This window comes from Protopterus annectens, chromosome 2.part0, assembly GCF_019279795.1.
Source record: "Protopterus annectens isolate FY-2018-M chromosome 2.part0, PAN1.0, whole genome shotgun sequence".
NCBI classification, from domain to species: Eukaryota; Metazoa; Chordata; order Ceratodontiformes; family Protopteridae; genus Protopterus; species Protopterus annectens.
The window spans coordinates 931,076,439-931,089,374 of record NC_056728.1 but is presented as its reverse complement, the minus strand read 5'-3'; the positions used below and the strand labels follow the sequence as shown (position 1 = coordinate 931,089,374).

The 12,936-nt window shown below is 44.8% G+C and overlaps 1 protein-coding gene across 6 annotated transcripts in view; it reads left to right on the top strand.

Annotated features, from left to right (window-relative positions):
- The window catches only part of ENOPH1 (enolase-phosphatase 1), a 661,653-nt gene that overhangs the window by 634,525 nt on the left and 14,192 nt on the right, over positions 1-12,936 (top strand). The window lies entirely within an intron of this gene.

The following is a 12,936-nucleotide window of genomic DNA, read 5'->3' as shown; positions in this document are numbered from 1 at the left end:
ATATAACATAGTTGGTCTCACTACCCTCTTGTAGACCTTCCCTTTCACTCTTACTGGTACTCGTCAGTCACAAATCACTCCTGACACTCTTCTCCACCCACTCCATCCTGCCTGTACTCTCTTCTTCACCTCTCTTCCACACACACCATTACTCTGAACTGTTGATTTCAAGTACTTAAACTCATTCACCTTCGCCACCTCTACTCCCTGCATCCTCACCATTCCTCTATCCTCCCTCTCATTCTTACACATATATTCTGTCTAAGTCCTGCTGACCTTCATTCCTCTTCTCTCTAGAGCATATCTCCACATCTCCAGGGTCTCCTCCACATGTTCCCTACTCTCACTACAGGTCACAATGTTATCTGCAAACATCATAGTCTGCAGGGTCTCCTGTCTGATCTCGTCTGTCAACCTGTCCATCACCATTGCAAATAAGAAAGGGCTCAGAGCTGATCCTTGATGTAATCCCGCCTCCACCTTAAACGCATCCATCACTCCCACCGCAGACCTCACCACTGTCACACTACCCTCGTACATATCCTGTACCACTCTTACATACTTCTCTGACACTCCCGACTTTTTCATACAATACCACAACTCTTCTCTAGGCACCCCATCATATGCTTTCTCTAAATCCACAAAGACACAATGCAACTCCTTCTGACCTTCTCTGTACTTCTCCATCAACACTCAGAGCAAGCATCGCATCTTTAGTGTTCTTTCCTGGCATGAAACCATACTGCTGATCACTAATCATCACCTCCCTTCTTAACCTAGCTTCTACTACTCTTTCCCATAACTTCATGCTGTGACTGACCAGTTTAATCCCTCTGTAGTTACTACAGCTCTGCACATCACCCTTATTCTTAAAAATCGGTACCAAAACACTTTTTCTCCATTCCTCAGGCATCCTTTCACTTTCCAAGATTTCATTAAACAATCTAGCTAAAACTTCCACTGCCATTTCACCTAAACACCTCCATGCTTCCACAGGTATGCCATCTGGACCATCAGCCTTTCCGTTCTTCATCTTCTTCATAGCTATCCTTACTTCCTCCTTGCTAATCCACTGCACTTCATGATTCACTATCTGCACATCATCCAACCTTCTCTCCCTCTCATTCTCTTCATTCATCAACCCCTCAAAGTACTCTTTCCATCTGCTCAACACACTCTCCTCGCTTGTGAGTACGTTTCCCTCATTATCCTTTATCACCCTTACCTGCAGCACATCTTTACTAGCTCAGTCCCTCTGTCTAGCCAATCAGTACAGGTCCTTTTCTTCCTCCTTAGTGTCCAACCTTTTATACAACTCTTCATAAGCCTTATCCTTAGCCACCTCTCTTTTTGCCATGCACCTCATCTCCTTATACTCTTTGTCTACTTTCTTCATCTCTTTGACAATCCCACCTCTTCGCCAACCTCTTTCTCTGTATGCTCTCCTGTACTACTTCATTCCACCACCAGGTCTCCTTGTCCTCCTTCCTCTTTCCAGATGTCACACCACGCACCTTTCTAGCCATCTCTCTTACTAGCTCTGCTGTAGTTACCCAGCTATTCGGTAACTCTTCACTGCCACCCAGTGCCTGTCTTAACTCTTCCCTGAACATCACCTCACAATTACCCTTTTTCAATTTCCACCATTTGATCCTTGGTGCTGCCCTCACACTCATTCTCCTCTTCTTAATCACCAATGTCATCCTAAAAACCGCCATCCTATGCTGCCTAACTACACTTTCCCCTGCCACCACTTCCAATCTCCTTCAGACTGGCCCTTCTAGATAAGATATAATCCACCTGTGTGCATCTTCCTCCACTCTTGTATGTCACCCTATGCTCCTCCTTCTTGTTAAAATATGTATTCATCACAGTCCCGTCCATCCTTTTCGCAAAATCCACTACCATCTGACCTTCTGCATTCCTTTGCCTAACACCATACCTACCCATCACTTCCTCATCTCCTCTGTTCCCTTCACCAACAGGCCCATTGAAATCTGCTCCAATCACCAGTCTCTCACCCTGGGGTACAGTCATTACCACTTCATCCAACTCACTCCAAAATTTTTCTTTCTCATCCATCGCACACCCAACTTGTGAAACATATGCACTAACAACATTCATCATTACACCATCAATTTCCAGCTTCATAAACATCACTCTATCCGACACTCTTTTAGGTTCATAGGTTCATACTAGGCTATCTGCCCTAGGGCATTTATAAGCCTAGCCAGAGTGTGTTTGGCTTTCGCCACCCATTTTAAATTAATTTTGCTATGCACTTTTTCGAGGTTAGTATACTGTGCCTCTGTCTAACAGTGACACAGAAGTGATACCCAGGGTAAACCTATGATCTCCCATCCACTCATCAAGATTCCTCTTGAAGAGAGTCAATGAGGGACTCTGCCTAATCTGAACTGGGATTTTATTCCAGAGTGAAGGGAGCCTCTGGGTTATGAATCTGTCCCTCCAGCATGTCCTATTTATTTCAGTGCTGAGGTTCAAGTCTCTCGAGCGTGTTGCTCGATGGGATTTGGATTTTCTGAGGTGCAGCATGTTCATTAATTCCGGGTTGGACATGGATTTATACGTCAGGCACAGATCGCCTCTAAGTAGGCTGTATGCCACTGAGTAGAGCTGGAGTTTCTTTAACCGGGCAGCATATGGCATCTGTTTGAGCCCTTTGATCCTCTTGGTGAGGTACTTTTGGGGTCTTTCCAGTTGCTGCAGGTGTCTGGTAAGGTACATCCCAAAAGGGGCATTGTACTCAATTATGGGCCTGATGAGGGATGAGTAAAGAGGCACGATGACCTCCCCTGATCTAGATGTGAATCCTTTCATGATTAGGTGGGCTATATAAAATGTTTTTCTAACCACTTTGGCCACGTGGTTGTCAAATGAGAGATTGCTGTCAACTTGGGTCCCCAGGTCCCTAATTACTTCTTCCGTACTTAATGGATTACCACCTATGTGGTAATTTGTGGGCACTTTGTTTTTGCCAAAGGGGATTGACTATACACTTTTTGGCCTTTAGCTTGAGGCCATGGCTCTGGCACCTGTTGACTGTTTCTATGAGGCCCTTTTGGAGGATGCTTGTGTCGGCTGGAGAGTCGATTATGGCGCCCAGTTTGCAGTCATCCGCGAACTTGGTCAGCCACAGTCCTTCCGTGTTGGCCTGTACCTCCGAGAAATATATACCGAACAAGAGAGGTCCCAGGACTGAGCCTTCTGGGACGCCACTTGTAACTGGTTTGGAGTCTGACATGGCTCCAGCAATTCTAACCATGTGGGTTCTGTCCTTGAGCCAGTTTGCAACCCATCTAGTGACATAGGGGTTTATATTTAAGCTGGTGAGCTTATCTATAATGCCCGAGTGGGGTATTGTATCAAAGGCTTTTGCGAGGTCCAGGTAGGCTGTGTGGACCACCTTCCCCTCGTCAATGGCCTTGGTGACTGTTTCAAAGAAATCAACCAGGTTTAAGAGGCAGGATCTGCCCTTAACAAAGCTGAACTGGGTAGGATCCAGTGTCTGTAGGTCCCCAATATCTTTATTTATGAGGTCCATGATGATCCTTTCCATATTCTTGCAGACCAAGCTAGTCAGGCTTATGGGGCGATAGTTTCCAGGATCCGTTGAGGCACCACCTTTGTGGAGAGGGACCACTGTTGCTGTTCCCCACCCTTTGGGTACATATCCTGTAGTAAGGCTGAGGTTGAACAGTAGTTTTATGTTTGGGTTTAGCTCTTCTTGGAGTTCATGTAGGATGCAGCCCGGGACACAGTCTGGTCCCATTGATGCTGTGTTTTTTGCTTTGGAGAGGGCGGCTCTTACCTGAGCATCTGCGATGTCAGGGGGGCAGCACTCTGCTGGGATAGATATTTGCCCTTTTGGTGGGGAGGGGGGGGTTTGCTCTGTACCTGTCAGCTAGGATGTTGGCAGTGTCTGTGGGTTCAGTGTATTTTTTGTCATTTTGGACTAATTCTGAGCATATCTGGGAATTCCCACCCAGGTTCCTAACATAACTAAAGAAAGCCTTGTGATTATCCTTAGTGTCCTGTGCAATTTTTCTCTCTAGGCTGGCCTTAGACTATTTTATGAGTGCCCGTAGTTTTTTGCTAATACTGATCAGAGATGCCTTCACTTTTTGGGATTTTGCTCTGTCATGTAGTAGCTTCCTCCTTCTATTGTATAGTTTGTTTATGGCTGGGGTCCACCAGACAGGACGTCTGCCTTTGGAGGACTGGGTCTTGGTTTTATTTGGGATTGCATGATCCATGCATTCCTGAAGGTGTTCATAGAATGCATTTATAAAGGATTCTGCGGTCTGGGCCTTATTTTCCACAGGTGTGGGGGCTTTGAAGGCTTCCACCTCGTTTTTGAGGAGTGTGAAATTTGCTTTAGAGAAGTTTTTCACTATGGTTTTCTGGGCATGGGGTGGGGTCGGGATATGAATATCCAGTGAGATTAGTTTATGGTCTGATCTTACCAGTGAGGGATACACTTCTGGTCTGGAGCATAGAGTCCCTATGTTGGTGATGATCAGGTCCAGTATGTTTTCCCCTCTTGTGGGAGTGGTAACAAGTTGTTCCATATCATTTGAGTTTATAAATTCTAGGAAACTTTGGGCTAGGGTGTTGGAGCTAGAGTAATGCTCCCAGTCTATGTTTGGGTAGTTGAAGTCGCCCAATATAATAGTGTTTGGAGAGACCTTCATATTTTCCAGTGTTCTCAGGAAGGCCGAGTGGGGTTCCTGGGTTTGGGAGGGTGGTCTGTCGCAGGTTATACACTGGAAGGCAGTTTTACCCACTGTTAGTTGCACATGGATAGTCTCTGATGCTTCGTGCTGTGCCACTAACCTGGAGGTGTGGGTATCTTTGATGAATATTGATACCCCCCCTCCTTTTGTGGTTCGGTCCATGTTTTGGGGCCAAAAAGCATGGTATGAGGTATAACCTGGTAGTGCTGGGGTGCTCTTGGGAGCCTTGAACCAGGTTTCTGTTACTGCACAGATATCGATGTTCTCCATGCTAAGGAGAATTTCAAGTGCGTGCATCTTGAGATTTAGACTTCTGGTGTTGAGTAGCATTACTCTTAGTTTCTTATCCCTTGTGATACCTATGGAGGGTGGGTTTGTCTTTTGAGCCTTGCCTAAAAAAGGCACTATGGGGGTAGCAAGAGCCTTTGCCAGTATCCGAAAGCCCAAGGGTGACAGGTGCAAGCCGTCCCTAGCGAAGCATCGTGGCTTGTCGAGCATGTCATCCCAGACTGACAGGCATTGGATCCCCTTTGAATGACACCAGTACTTAAGCCAATTGTTGAAATTGATCATCTTGTCTTCATATTGTGGCATTATTCTTGGTGCGGGTAAGATGCTACTCAAGGTCAGGGTCATAACGGCCTGGGCTACATGCTCAGAGAGCTCCTCTATGTCTCTTTTCATGTAGTCCAGGGAGGTACGTCTCAGGTCATTCACACCAGCATGGACAATGACTGAGTCATATTTGTACTTGCCTTGGAGTGACCTGACTGCTTGTGTTATGTGGCGGATCCTAGCGCCTGACAGGCAGCTCACCGTGACCTTCTCCTTGTTCAGCCTGGTGAGCGGGACGTCAGTGTACCTGATGATAGAGTCACCTATTACAAGTGTATCAGGTGTGTTGTTTAGCCTTAAGGGCTGTGACTGTTCAGCACACTGGCTTTGTGAGCTATGTGTTGCACGTGTTTTGTTTTGGGGTAGCGGTTGCTTGCGTCTGCTTTGTAGGTCTCTGTTGCTTAGGCCAATTTTTATTTAGAGTATGTTTTTGTGTGTTTATGTGTTTGGTTTGCTGTTGTGGTAGGTCTATGTGAGACTGGAATTGTAGTGAGTGTGGTTTCCTATTCCTCCTGACTGGTTACACCAGTACTGAGTTGAGAGAGCTTAGCCTCCAGTTTGGCTATATGGTTGCATCTCTCACAGGTGTTGGAATTTGTTGGGAGGAGGAGAGGGTTGTCTGTGTACATGAGGCAGTTGTAACATTGCCTCAAGATTCCCAGATTCACCAGCTGGACCGGAGAGGAGATTGACAACTGACCTTTGGACATGCTAGAATAGTATTGGGAATTCCTTTGTAATTGAAAAAAAGGGCCAATGGGGAACAAGGTACTCAAGGGGAGTTTGTGAGGGTGTAGTGCTTTTAATTTTTTAGTGCTGACTTATATAATTGCTTTAGTGAGCAAGTGCCAGGTAACTTAAATGCAAAAACGACAAACAGTAACTTTCTTTCAAGTGAAACAAGGAAATAAGTACAGTAAGCAATGCAGATATCACTAGGGATCCACAGAAGCGCTGAAAGCCACGTTTTAGGTGGAATTAGAGTTTCAGGGAAATAACAAGCATACAAACAAAGCTAGATTCAGCAGGCCTGGATCTAGTCTATGCTACAGCAAACAAGGTGTAGCAATTTCAGTAAGAAACAGTTCAAATATGCAGGCACTATAAGCCTTTAACCAGAAATTCCCAGCTCAGAAGGGCAGAGTCCAGCCTCTCCTCCCACAAGAGTGCAGACCACGAACCTTCTTAATGTAAAATAACTGGCCTGAGGCCCAAGTGCTTAAACCAGAACTAATACACTTTTAGAATAACAGACACTGAGCCCTCAATCAGCAGTTCCCAACTTAGAAGGATGTAAGCTACCTGTCCTGCCACCACAGTGAAGGCCACAAACCTTCCTAATGTAAAACAACTGGTCTGAAGCCCAAGTGCTTAATCCAAAATACTTAGAATGATAGCTACACTTTAATCAGGTTACTACCAAGCAGTAATAAATACAATTGAATACTTTAAAGAATGCCTGGATTAGTGCTCAAGTTATACAAACAAAGCTAGATTCAGCAGGCCTGGATCTAGTCTATGCTACAGCAAACAAGGTGTACCAATTTCAATAAGAAGCAGTTCAAATATGCAGGCACTATAAGCCTTTAACCAGACATTCCCAGCTCAGAAGGGCAGAGCCAGCCTCTCCTCCCACAAGAGTGCAGGCCACGGACCCTCTTAATGTAAAATAACTGGCCTGAAGCCCAAGTGCTTAAACCAGAATTAATACACTTTTAGAATAACAGACACTGAGCCCTCAATCAGCAGTTCCCAACTTAGAAGGATGGCCTTCTAAGTTTTCACCTCCAAAACACTCTTAGCATACTGTTCCTTCAGGATAATGCCTGCGCCATTTCTCCTCCCATCCACACCATGATAAAACAATTTGAAACCGCCTCCGATACACCTAGCCTTGCTCCCCTTCCATCTGGTCTCTTGCACACACAGTATACCAACCTTCCTTCGGTCCATCATATCAGCTTGCTCTCTCCCTATACCAGTCATACTGCCAACATATTCAAAGTTCTAACCCTCACTATCACAGTCCTAGCCTTTACCTGCCTTCGGGCATGCCTTCCCCCTCTTCTCCTCCTTCGGCCAACAGTAGCCCAATTTCCGCCAGCACCCTTTTGGCCAACAGTACTCTAGCCAAATAATAAGGTAGTATTCATAATCTCAGCCTATGCCCTACAGCAAGGTTGTGATAGTGAGGAAAAGAGTGCATTCAAACAGCAGATGCAGGACCTACTAGATAAAGCAGAACAACATGAATTGCTGTTTATAATGGGTGACTTAAATGCACATATCGGGACAGAGAGAATAGGATATGAGGATTGCCTAGGTTGACATGGATGGGGCTACAGGAATAAAGGAAGGGCCAGTCTAGAATTCTGTCTGGCAAATGGCTTGATAGTAGCTAACACAGAGTTCAGAAAGAGGGACAGTAACAACATCACATACAAAATCGGTCAACATGCAAGTCAGGTAGACTTCATCTTGGTAAGGAAAGGGGACTTGGGGTGGAATCAACAATAGCAAAGCCATCCCCAGTGAAACAGTCAGCCCACAACATGAACCACTGACTGCTAAATTCACTTACAACCAGTGAAGAGAGAAGACTCTAAGGTCAACTTAAAGCAGGCTGAAGACCTGAAAATTGACTGGAAAGAACATACAACAATTCAAGGAATTACTCGGGGTCTAGCAACTCATGAAGAAACAGGTAGAGTTGAAGAAGAATGACAGCGCCTTAAAACAGCATGTGGGAGGACTACAGAACAGATATGCAGCCGAGATAGGTATAGAAGTAAGGCACACAAGGAAAGCAAGCGGTGGAATGTAGAAGCTTAGGAAGTCATCAAAAGAAAGGAGGAGTACAGGAGAAGGTGGGAGATAGAAAAAAGACCAGGCTAGCAAGGAATAATTGCTGGCTTACAAAGAGGCTAAGAAAGAGTTGCAATAGCAAAGAATAAGGTGCCAGAGGCACTGTACCAGCTTCTGGAAAGTGACAGAGTAGATGGCACAAAGAAAATATATCAGGTTGCAAGGCAAAGACACAAGGATAAAGAAGATCATCAAACACCCTTCATAAGGGTTGCCAGCAACACCGTGCTCCACAGGATATCAAAGTCAGATAGATGGAGTACTTCCAGCAGGTTCTGATTGAAGAAAACCACACAGAAGCTGTACTGCCCCAGACACAGCCTACAAATTAAGACTCCTGGGCATTGGACAGTTTTGGCAAAAGAGTGTATGCCTCATCTACCTTTGCGCTGAGGGCATTGAATTATTTGTCATATTTTATCATGCTACAAACTTAGTCAAGGAACGTTCTAGCTGTGCCCTAGGTCCATGCCTACAGAGGAACAGGAGTCTTTTTCCTCTAGGCTGGCCACCCTACACTCCTTAGCCAGTGGGTCCATGAGGCTTATCTCTCACTCTACAGAGGGTACCTCAAGGGTGGCCGGTTCGGGCATTGCCATGTGGCACCATGCCTGGATGAGGCTGTGTGATTTTGCGGAGCCTTTCAAACAATCCTTTATTAATGCCCCCTTTGATGGCTCCAGCTTGTTTGGCTTCATGTTACGTGAGACTTTAACCAGAGTGAGAAAAATGATAAGACCCTATCTGCCGTTGGGATCCATTTTTCTGCTCTACAACAGACCTTCTCCAGGAACCAGCGTGGAAGTAAGAAGACATGCTTTCGGAAGTCACAGGGTCCTATCCAGGACACTTAAGGAGACTTTTCCCACCGAGGCAGAGGGGGATATGGTCAGAATAGGAGGCACCACCCACACGGCCGAGGGGGTCCGCAGAATCAAGGGTCGGGGGAACCTGCCCCAGACAAGCCTTTCCAGCAATCCTGAACTGTTGCCCGACTGCTGTCTTCTGGAAGCAGCTGGGGTACATTTCTCCTTGCACCCACAAACAACAAATAGGTGCTAAGGATTGTATCCAGAGGTTACTTCCTTCCCTTTTTTAATGTTCCCAAACAAAACTTACACCTCCCCAATGTTCCACCCAGTCAGAGGGAGTGTGCAGCCCAGGAATTAAGAAAGTTAATGCAAAAAAGAATCATCCAAGAAGTCCCCCCAGTCGAGTCAGATCAGGCATTTACTCCAGATTCTTTTTAGTACCAAAAAACAAGGGACCTGTGACCTATCCTGGATATGACTTCTCTGAACAAGTCAGTGAAGCATACAAAGTTTAGAATGGTCATGATTCAGTCCATTTTACTTCTTCTAAAGATGAGCAATTTGATGTGCTCTATAGACCTCAAGGATGCGTACAACCATATGGGGCTCCAGGGCTTTTCTGCATTTCAGGCTGGAAGCCAGTCACTGCCAGTTCTGGGTGCTTTCGTTTGGTCTCACCACAGTCCCTAGGGTGTTCACCAAATGTCTAGCACTAGTTGCAGCTCATCTCCAACTGCAAGGTTATCATATATTTCCATATCATGATGACTGGCTGCTAACCACCACAACCAGGCATCTACTTCTTCAGACCAGGGTTACTTCCTCAGTTTAGCTTCAACCCGTAAACTTACAGAAGTCACAGTTCTATCCAGTACAAGCTATAGATTTCAAAGGGGCCCATCTGGACACAAGGATTTCATATGCTTACCTTACAATGGACAGGGTATCAAATCTAAAGTTTCTTCACCGCTTCAAAACCCCCGGACTTGCTATTTCTCAGGGCATTAAGCTCCATGGCAGTAACCATACCTCTCCTTCCAATGGCAGACTTCCACATGCGAATACTTCAGTGGACCTTGGCAGTACAGTAGTCACTTCTCAGGAATCCTTTGAATCTTCCCATCAGCTTGGCTCGTGTGCAAGGAATCTCTACTTTGGTGAGTTCATTCACCTGAAATCTCACAAGGACGCCCATTCGTTCTTTCCTCCCCAGTCACTACTTTGACCATGGATGCCTCCCATTTGGGGGGGGGGGGACTTGTCTGGGTTGGACAGTCCAAGGCACATGGACGTCCATGGAGACCAATTTGCATATCAATGTTTTCGAGATGAGAGCAGCTCTTTTAGCATTGCAGGAACTAGACAACTTTCTTCCTCAGGGGAGTATTACAATCCAAATAGACAACATGGTACAAACTGGAGGGACCAGGTCTTACCCCCCTATGTCGAGAAGTGATGAGTGTGTGGCAGAGGGTGATTTCTTCCTTCCAATTTCTGATAGCAATGCACATCCTGGGGGGAATCCAACATTTTAGCCAACAGGCTCAGCTGAGTGTTACTGATGCCTCACAAGTGGTCTCTGAATCAGTCCATGGCAGACACGTTCTTCCAGAAATGGGGTCATCCTTGCTGCAGTCTCTTTACGTCCCCTCTCAACAACAAATGCAGTAAGTATTTTGTCTTGATCCCTCCTCAGAGACAGTCCCCCAGGGACAGTCTGGTTCATGCTTGGCCCTTCAGTCTGCTCTATGCCTTTCCCCCTCTTCCATTGATTTCCAAGTTCGTACAGAAAGCTCTCAGGTAGCAAAGCAAAGTAATCCTCATTGCTCCCTTTTTGGCCTCAAAAACCTGGTTCATATATGTTTGGTCTCACCTGGTTTGCCCCTGATGATGTTGGATCCGAGTCTGTATCTGCTCTCTCATCTGTTGGGGCATCCACATTCAGACATTCAGGGCTTGAAATTCACCGCTGGGTTTCTCCACTTCTGATGATGGATAGATCTCTCAGGCTTTCTTCCCCCATTCTAGAAATATTGATTTCATCCCATAGGGCTTCCACATGAAAAATATACAAGAGTAAGTGGAAGAATTTCTCTTTTTGGGCTAAACAAAAACAGATCCTTTTCCAGCCCTGGTTTCAGTTGTATTAGACTTTCTGTTTTCCCTTTTCACAGATGGTGCAAGCTACTCCACTGTCAAAGTTCATCTAGTTGCTATTTCCAGCTTTCACTTTGGTTTTGTTTCCTTATCTCTTGCTTCTTCAAAACTGTATAAAGCCTTTCTCAGGGGTACTTTTCTGCTCTGGCCACCAATCAAAGATCCTACTCCCACATGGGATCTTACTGTGATTCTGCAATCTTTAGTCTGTCCCCTTTCGAACCCTCACCCACTGTGGATTTGAAATTTCTTCCCTGGAAGACCGTGTTTCTAGTAGCAATTAATTCAGCCAGGAGAGTGTCTGAGTTTCAAGCCCTTTCTGCAAAATTTCCATATTTGATTTTCCATAAAGTCTGAGTGACCCTACATACTACTCCTTCCTTTTTACCCCAGGGTGGCTAAGGAGAGTAACAATAATCAGTCAATCAATCCCCCAGTCTTTTTTCCTGACTATCAAAACAAGGAAGAGTACACTTTTCCATCTGCTTGATGTTCATAGGGAGCTTTGTTTTTGTATCCATAGAACCAAGCCCTTCAGAAAATGTGACCAGCTGTTTGTTTCCTTTTTGAATGCTAAGAAAGGTAAAGCAGTTACCAAAGTTATATTGGCAAGATGTTTGAAAGACTGTATTACATTTATTTTTTTTTTCTTTCAAGGGTATTCCTTTACCAGGTTCGGTAAAGGCTCATTCTAGAAGGTCCATGGCCACGTCTCAGGCTTTTTGGTCTAGAGTTTCTATTGAGGACATTTGTGCTGCTGCTACTTGGCCAAACCCCATACTTTCATTACACATTACAAATTGGACATCATATCCAGGAGTAGAAGTGCCTTTGGTTCTGCTGTACTCTGGAATATCCTTCCTTAATTGGAACTATGGATTATAGTATAGTATCCCACAGGTTAATGGAATGAAATGGACAACATCAGATAAAGAAGTTATGTTCTTAACATAACGTTCCATCTGTGTTGTCCATCTTCATTTCATTAACCTTTCTGCCCTCCCTTCCCCCTATCCATTTTGGGAAGCCTAGTAGAAGTTACAAGGATTCTTAATTCCTTTGTGTTCCTGATTATCCTTACTTGTGTGATATGTGTACACATTTGGTCTGCATGTTGTTTGTAGTATAGTTAATGATTGATAACTATTATGTTTTTGTTGGCAAACTCGACCTCAGGTACTGTGAGGAAGCGGGGAATTACAGGTAGGGAGGAGGAGCTCAAGTCAGGAGTCTCAAGCTAAAAAGAAGGCAGGCGGTAGGTTCAGAGCCTCGGAACTGTATTCCTACAGGTTAATGGAATGAAGATGAACAACACAGATGGAACGTTATAGTAAGAAGATAACTTCTTTTTTTATGCAACTATTAAAGAGAACTTGGGAAATATGTTTTGTCCTAAACTGTCTGGACATTTGTGATATTTTACTTTTTTCCACAGGACCCAACTGCTCAAAGAGAGACAGGTGGTAACCCTAGGCTTGAATCATTTGGTTGGAAAAGCTAGATTTCAAGTAGTTTTCTTTTGTAGTAAGGAGGTTGCTGCATTTCTTAAATGTGAGTTAAACTGTGAAACAATGCTTTGGGAGTTGTTGTTTGGGGATGGGCTGGGTTGGTTTGATTTTCCAGAACTAAACAATGTATTCATTGATGTCCAGAAGTTTTTTGGACTGTTTGATAATGAAAACAAACTTTTTCTACCACTACTGTAGACAGCATTTATAAGGAATTCCTTA